Source organism: Leptopilina heterotoma, unplaced genomic scaffold (assembly GCF_015476425.1).
Source record: "Leptopilina heterotoma isolate Lh14 unplaced genomic scaffold, ASM1547642v1 Lhet_413, whole genome shotgun sequence".
In the NCBI taxonomy this organism is placed as follows: Eukaryota; Metazoa; Arthropoda; class Insecta; order Hymenoptera; family Figitidae; genus Leptopilina; species Leptopilina heterotoma.
In genome coordinates, this window is record NW_025111074.1 from 13427 (window position 1) to 21622 (window position 8196).

The following is an 8196-nucleotide window of genomic DNA, read 5'->3' on the forward strand; positions in this document are numbered from 1 at the left end:
AAAATGAATTAAATTCCTGAGAACAATTTTATTATTTATGAATAATTGAATTCGTGATAAGAATTTTCTAAACATTGTTTTAAATTATTAATTTTTTCGAAACATAATTTAAATATTATGAAAATTTTATTTTAAATAATTGAATTCTTGCGTGAAAAACTTTATTTATGAAAATAATTAAATTTCTCTATTAATTCATTTTAAATAGTATAAAAAATAATTGAAATTCTTCGATGAGTTTTAATATTTATGAAAATAATTAAATTTTCTCAAAAATTTCTTTAAAAAATTAAATTTCCATAAAAAATCTTATTATTAGTGAAAATAATTGAATTATTGTGCGAAGAAATGTAAAAAAAATTGTGTTAAATAATTGATTTTTTCGAAATTTTGTTGAAAATGCTATTAAATTAATTTAATTCCAGTGGAAATTTTATTATTTATGAAAATATTTGAATTTTGGATCTTGAATTTTCTCGTATATTTTTTTTAAATAATTGAATTGTTTTGCGTAATTTTATGAAAATAGTTAAAAATATTGAAAATAATTGAATTGTTTTAAAGAATTATTATGTCCGTAAGATCGTTAGGGGTCAAAGTTTTTTAATTTGTGGTTTCTTTCGATCAAAATTCCCTGTCTTTTAAAAAATTTTTAAAAATTCCCTGACTTTTCCCTGATTTCCAGTTTTTCTCTGACTTGCGGCCACCCTGACACGTACAAAATGGTTTTGAAGCGTAAAGTGTGCTTTACGACATACACATTTATTAATTAAAATCACCATTTCTTTTTTAAAAATTTTAAACTCGCGCGCCAATAAATAGGAGAATAAGAAACAAAAGAAAAGAATTAACGCATGTAATTTTAATTTTAATATGGGAATTTTTTTTTTATAAAAATTATTGAAATTATATTTCAGGTTCAGTTTATTATCACTACTTAGAAATTTTTTTTTATTAAAAATATTAAGAATAATTTTTTTTATTTTAACTATTAGCGGATTTAAAGTAGTAAAAAATTAAAAAAAAAAATAAAAAAACATCTTTTAGTACCACAAAATAAAAAAGTATCCAAATAGTAGCTAATTAGAAAAAAATAATAAATAGTAGATTTTAGTAGAGGAATGCGAATTAAAAATAAATCAACATACTTTGCAGCTCTCAACGTCGCTTGAACTGTCGCGTAGGACAAGTTGAGAGCTCTAGCCACAACTCGTAAACTGGTTCGTGGATTATTTCGGATTGCCCGCATGATTCGTTCCTCAATCCAATGTCTCCTGACCCTCCTTGGAGCACCAACTCGTCCATTTTGTGGAACCAATGGTTCCCCATTATTCACCCGAATCATCAAACGTGTAATTACATCGGCATTTGGAAAACGTTGTCTGTCGGCATACCGATTTCTGTAAATAATCGCCGCCCGATTGGAACTACCATTGGCAGCATCGTGACATCTTATCATGTCAATGTACTCTTCTTGTGTATAAAGAACCATTCTTCTCAAACACACGACACTTTAATGAATATGAATATGAAACTCTTGTCATTCGTAAAAACAAATTCAAAAACAAGTGACTTTCAATTTCATCTGAAGTTTGCAGTTACAAACAGGGTTAAGGTACTGCCACAGCTCTCTATTTACAGCTGCCTGCCCAGACAGCCGGGCTCAATTAGGCGGCAGATTTAAATTAATATTTTCTTTTTAATTAAAATTATTATTAAAACTGAATAAAAAATAATAATTTTTATAATAATAATAATAATAATAATAATAATAATAATCTAAATTATGAAATAAAAACACCACAGTAAAGTTAAAGCTGAAATATTTAATTAATAAAATGAGTATAAGTGATATATAACCCCGCAATGTACTGCTCCGCGAAGCAGGGTGCGCGAGGGTTACACTAAAAAAACTTAATTGATTCAAATATACGATTAATTGAATATTATCAATTGGATATTTAATTGAATTAAATAATATTTATTGAAGTCAATTAAATGGTATTTTTTTCATCTAAAATAATTATTTTTACTCCACGTAGAGCATAAAAAAGACCCTGAAAATCATAAAACAACAAAAAAAAATTGTGAATGTTATTAACAATTTAGTTTTTTTGTAGTCTAAAATACAAAAAATTTTTCTCGAAATCTATTTGAATGATTTAAAAATGACAATATAAGTTTTCTTCGACTTATAACAAACTATTTAAAAATAATTTTTGTTTTTAAAAAAATTAATTTTTAATAGTTTTTAATGTTAATTGTTTATAAAATGTTAATAACAAATTGTGTTATGCGCCTCCTAGAAAAGAAAAAAAAATTGCCTAGTATTGTCAAAATTCCCCTGAGAATAAAACCGTTAAGAAAAATAATGTACGTGAATTACCAAAAAAATGATTAAATAATAACTAGGGCAGTGCAAGGCGATGCATGTCTCGCAAGCATGGCTGACATGTCAACCTGTGTGCACTGACGCTACACTGCAAGATAGTGTACGTTGCATCAGTCGCAATATTTAAGAAAAAACTAGTTTTAAATTATTTAATTAATTATTTGGTTTCTTTATGTTTAGAAGTGACTTATTATTGCAGTTATATTTCGCAGTCAACAAAAAATCTGAAGACAAAACTTTTTTTGGTTCAAAATAATACCTATTGTAATGGAATTAAATACACAGACACACAAAAAGAAGTGGCGTGACCGACACACTACACTAGTATATTCCCATGTATTTTTTGGCCGCTGTATCCAAATTCGAAGTCCGAATGCTCAAATTTGTTCTTTCTATGAGTTATACTCAAAAAACGACTCAAAACACGAATTTGACCAAAAAAAAATAAAAAAAAATTTTTGTGACATAACAATAGCATATATGTCCATGTATTTTTTCCCGCTAAATCCGAATTCGAAGTCAAAATTTACAGATTCGCTCAAAACTTTGAGATAAACTTAAAAAATGGCTCAAAAAACCGAATTAAAATCAAAAAAATTTTTATGAAACTACACTACTATATTACCATATACTTTTTCCCGATGAATCCTAATTCGCAGTCAAAATTGACAGATTTGCTAAGAAATTTGAGATAAGCTCAAAAAATTGATAAAAAAAGCGATTTAAAATAAAGAAATGGAAATTTTTTACTATGACACTACACTACAATTTTTACATATATTTTTACACTCGTATCTTGCATTTGAAATCAGAATTAAACTGGTCAATTGTTGTAACATAACAGTAACGAAACGCCTCAAAATTTTTCTGTAATTAACTAAATATAAGCCAATAGGTCACACAAACAAAAATCTTTACTTCATTATATTATTTCAGCCTGCGATATAAGTCATTATGTTAGATTTTAGCAATAAAATGCTTATTCAAAATTCTATGCGAAAAAGTACATTCTGAAATAATCTTACACTATGAATTTTATAAAATATTCAATAAAATATAATTTTTAATTTTAATTGCTTAAAAAATATTTTTTAATATGTACGCACTGAAATTCTAAGATATTTAATTGTAATTTAATATTAAAAGGAAAATTTAGGGTTCCATTTTTTTGCCCAGAAAATCAAATAAGAATTATCTTGTACCAAAAATTAAAATAACATTAATAAAAGTAAAATTTAATTAAACTCTTTAATTTTTATAACATAACAGATTTTCTTGTGTGAAAATGACAATTAGCTTGTGAAATTATTACTGAAAGTAGTAAACTTTTTAAAAATTATTTCGCAACAATTTTAATCGAAATAATAAAGGACTTAAAAAGTAAATTTCCGGTATAATTTCAGACTTAATTTAAAACAACCTTAACACCGGATCGTCGGATCAGACTCAAAAGAGCCGGACAAAATCTACAGAACATATACTTAACGTGAAATCTAACATGATCGCTCAACATTTCTGAAAATGTGTTGTTCATCCAAAAAACTAAAAGTGGTGTCCAGCCTAGAGAAACCGGCTCCATGTAAATCATGCCGCAACGAGAGACTGTCGCCGGTGATGCAACCTAATTAAAAGAATTATTTATAAATAAATAATAAATAATAGTGAATAATAAATATCAAAGAGCAGTAAATAAAATAACTAGAAATAGATTTAATAAAATAGAATAATCAAATTGAAATTAAAAACTACAAAATTACCTCGAGATCCATTGGTTCGAAAATTAAATTCGTAGTAGGCGAGAGTTGAATAATTTCGTCCGACATAAGACAAAGCTTTTTGTTATCGTCCAAAACGGTATTTATATTCTCAATCCAAACAGCGTCAACCGGTCCATCGAATACCAACCATTTTCTATTATCATTTATCGAATTTGCAAACGATCGGTAACTCACGGCAAAAATGCCATCGCTCTATTCGTGAGACGCAGGATCAAAATTCCCATAGAGTTGACATGTCTAACAATCATCATCTCATAAATTTGTTGCACCTTCTCTAGAAAATAATCCGTGCACTGAAGAATTGTTACCACGTTGTATTGTTAAAATTTGCTACCGATTTATTTAAAATATTTAAGCTTAAATTTAATTTTGTTTTAATACTTTAAATGTTAATTTAACTTCAATTTAAATTTAAATTCAATGAAAAACAAATTTAATTTCGGGTTGAATTTTAATTTATGTACAAATTTATCTTTAATTGCAATAAAACTTTAATTTCAAGTTAAATTTCAATTCAAAACCAACTCGAATTTTATTTCCATTTACATTTGATTTCAATTTCAAATCAGTTTATATTAAAATGAAAATTTAATAATATTTTAATAATTTCAATTGAATATCGATGGAAATGTATAAGTTTAAATGAAACTTGGATAAAAGTTTAAATTCGATTTCACTTTAAAATTTAAATTCAATTTAGATTTGATGTAATATTTTAAACATCAATTAAATTTCGTTTTTAATTTAAAGTCGTGTTTGCTTTAAATTTAATTGTTAGTACAATTTTATTAAAATTTTTATTTTGCTTTACATTTCAATTCAATTTAAATATTCTCGAAAATGGAAATTTAATTTCAAAAAATATTTTTAATCTATCTCAATGTAATTCTAGTTAATTTCTAATCGAAAATTTAAGGAAACATTGAAAAACAAATTTATATTAATTATAAATATGACAGGAATTAAAAATTTGAATATCGAAAGAGAAATTTAAATATAAATGTAAAAGTTTAAACATGAATGTGAATTTAAATCTAATTGAAATCATTTTCTTGAATTTTACCTAAAGTAATGCGATTCTGCTTCGATAATTTTCCACGAATTATTAAAATGTCATTTAATTCCTTTTGACATTGATCAAAATAATTTTGAAATGCTTGCAGAGGATTTTTATCAGCAATCGACACCTCAATTTGCTGAGTCCAGTATAATTGACTGACGCAAAGAACCGTTTGTCCCGGCCACTCAAGAATCCAAATTGTCCTCTCTTTCTTTGGATAAGCTTCAATTGCTTCCTGAACTTTGTGCCTGACACTTTTTCTCATGTCGACTTCCAATCCCACCAGCCATTTTTGAACTTGACCACGAACAGCCGCTGTTAATATTAAATCAACAAATTCAACAATCTCACGACATCATCGCATGAACTATCAAATCATCATCAAACGTCAATTTCGCTATTCCCTCGAAGCATTTTTTCAAATGCGGCTGTACACTGAAAAACATTTTCAATTCAGACAATTTATTTTGTAAACAAATTATTTTCAAAGAAAATAAATGTTCAAATATAAAAAAATGTTTTTATAAACAATATTAACAAAACTATTTAAATATTAATAAAGATATTAAAATATTAAATTAAAGTATAAAAGTTATGGAATTTAGATTTGATCACTTTAATTACCTAGTTGGATCTTTAGTTTCGGAGAAAATTTCCAATAGTTCATCATTGGAGAGAAAGAAGAATCTCGGGAAGAAGAGTAATTTCTTCTCCCACAACCTGTTAAACAGCAAATAAAATAAACAAAACTAAATAAAAATAGGTTTCAAGATTGCAAATAAATGAAATAATTCCACCGAAAATTATTCTAAGAAGAGGAAAAAGAAAAAATAGAATTATTAAAAAATGTTTAAAAATAAATATAAAGAAAAACAGAGAAAGTAAAATAAAATTTAAGGGACTAAATAACAATAAAAACAGACGAAATTGAATAACAAAATTCGAATAAAATAGTAAATAAATAAAAAAAGAGTACAGAAATAAAAAAAATATAATAAAAGTAAAGTCAAAATAAAATAAAAATAAAAAACAGAGGAGCAAGAATAAAAGAAAATAAAAGTTAAAATAAAGTAAAAAGACAAAATAGAATAAAAACAAAAAGCCAAGTAAAATAGCACGTAATAAAAAATAAAATTGTATGAAAATATGAAAAAAAAGATAAAATAAATAAAAAGAATAAAATTCAAATAAAATAATTTAAAAATACATAACTAATAAGTTGATTAATTAAATCAGTAGTTATTAAAAAATAATTACGTCTATGAGTAATAATAATAATAAAAAACAAAGAACTCACATAATTTCGGTCTCAAAGGGTTTAATATAAGGCGAATTTTTATGGTAATGGCTTTAGTGATGTGATCATAGAGCAATACTTGAATGTCATCGACACCAGCAACAACATAGGTTCCAATATTTTTATAGGGATTCACGGTAAACACCATGTCGGACAAATCTTTATGCATCCTATGAATATTCTTCTCTAGAGTACTCTCCTTGCTTGCACTCTCCGAAATGCCTTCAAACTTCTCCACCAACTGATCAAGATTCATGTCCAAAACTCTGCCTGGTGTCAAATGTGCATCGACTTTAATTGGAATTTCAATTATTTCCGAAATCTCAATGCCGTTGTTTAATTCCCTGATTGCCAAGTGTCATTATCACTGGCATATGATCTTTGAAATTTTCTATCTTCTCTGTCAGCATACGCGCCAATCTCTTTGATTCTATTTCTTGAAATGATCTCTCAAGTTTAAAGAGGGTTCTGAAAAAAATTGAAATTTCTTTTATTTTCTACCTATTATTAAAATCAATTAAATATAAAATAATTATTATTAATTAAACGAATTAAACGCAGCCCATTCAGATTTAATATTATATGTCTGGTTCAAAATAATACCTATTATAATGGAATTAAATACACAGGCACACAAAAAAAGTGTCGTTGCCGAGACACTACGGGGAAGTCAAATCGAAAGAAATGCTGATGACGTGCCACCTAAAACGTTTTAAGAACCTTATTAAAAAATACATGTGTACATTTGTCCACCTTTAAATTACACATGTAATTTGAATTTTAGTATTTTTGTCAAAGTTTCTAAATTTGTTACACGTGTAACAATTTAAGAAATTTCCAAAAAAATCAAAGTTATAAAATTCAAAGTTCACATTACACGTGTATTTACACATGTAACAATTTTCGAACTTAAAAAAATCAAATTTCAAATTACACATGTATTTACAAGTGTAACAATTTTAAAAATTTTGACAAAATACAAAAATTTATAATAATTTTTATAAAACTTCTTCTCAACAATTCTCAATTATTTTTTCTATTAAAAAATAGGAGGGAAGAAATAAGAAAAAAACATGGACAAAGAAGAAAAACATAAAAATTTGTTCGTATTTAAATAAAATTATTAAAGAAAATTCAAGTATTCAGAATTTTTTGGAAAAAATTAGTTATTTATTTAATTATTCTACTTGCCTGCCGTTTCTTCTCTGCTCTTACATATTCTAAATATGACAACAATAAACTTTGAAAATCGGCACTACAGACACCATGGAACACAAAACATAACCTCATTTATTGAGACAGTTGTACCAACCCAAAAAGTACATTGGTCGAGGTATCACGACGCAATTATGCCAACCGCAAATTATTAAACTTGTTTATTTATGATTATATCAAAATAATAATAATTTTATTTCATTAATAATTTTTTTTACAAAATTAAATAATAAAAATTAATTATTATTATTGTGATATAAAGTAATAGTAAAACATTTTATATTGTCAAAAAGAGAAATGTGCAAAAAAAATGTTAGTAAAAAAAAGCGCCACGAGATAGCACCAGCTGATGGATGTTTTTTTTGTAAATAAAAATGTAACCCCAAATTACAATAATAAAATTAATTGTCACTAAAAAATTAATTTCTTTTTTTATATTTAAAATAAATATTGC

General features: G+C 25.9%; 1 long non-coding RNA gene across 3 annotated transcripts; it reads right to left on the bottom strand.

Annotated features, from left to right (window-relative positions):
* Positions 1-3613: 3613 nt before the first annotated feature.
* Positions 3614-7443, bottom strand: LOC122506380. 3 transcript variants are annotated; one of them, XR_006301999.1, is made up of 6 exons: positions 7131-7443; positions 6528-6995; positions 5855-5950; positions 5234-5665; positions 4150-4442; positions 3614-4013 (listed from the first exon to the last, which is right to left on the bottom strand). It is a non-coding gene; the product is annotated as an uncharacterized LOC122506380 (long non-coding RNA). The 3 variants fall into 3 exon arrangements; XR_006302000.1 differs by having other exon boundaries at positions 4150-4439; positions 6528-7443; XR_006301998.1 differs by having other exon boundaries at positions 3616-4013; positions 6528-7441.
* Positions 7444-8196: the final 753 nt, after the last annotated feature.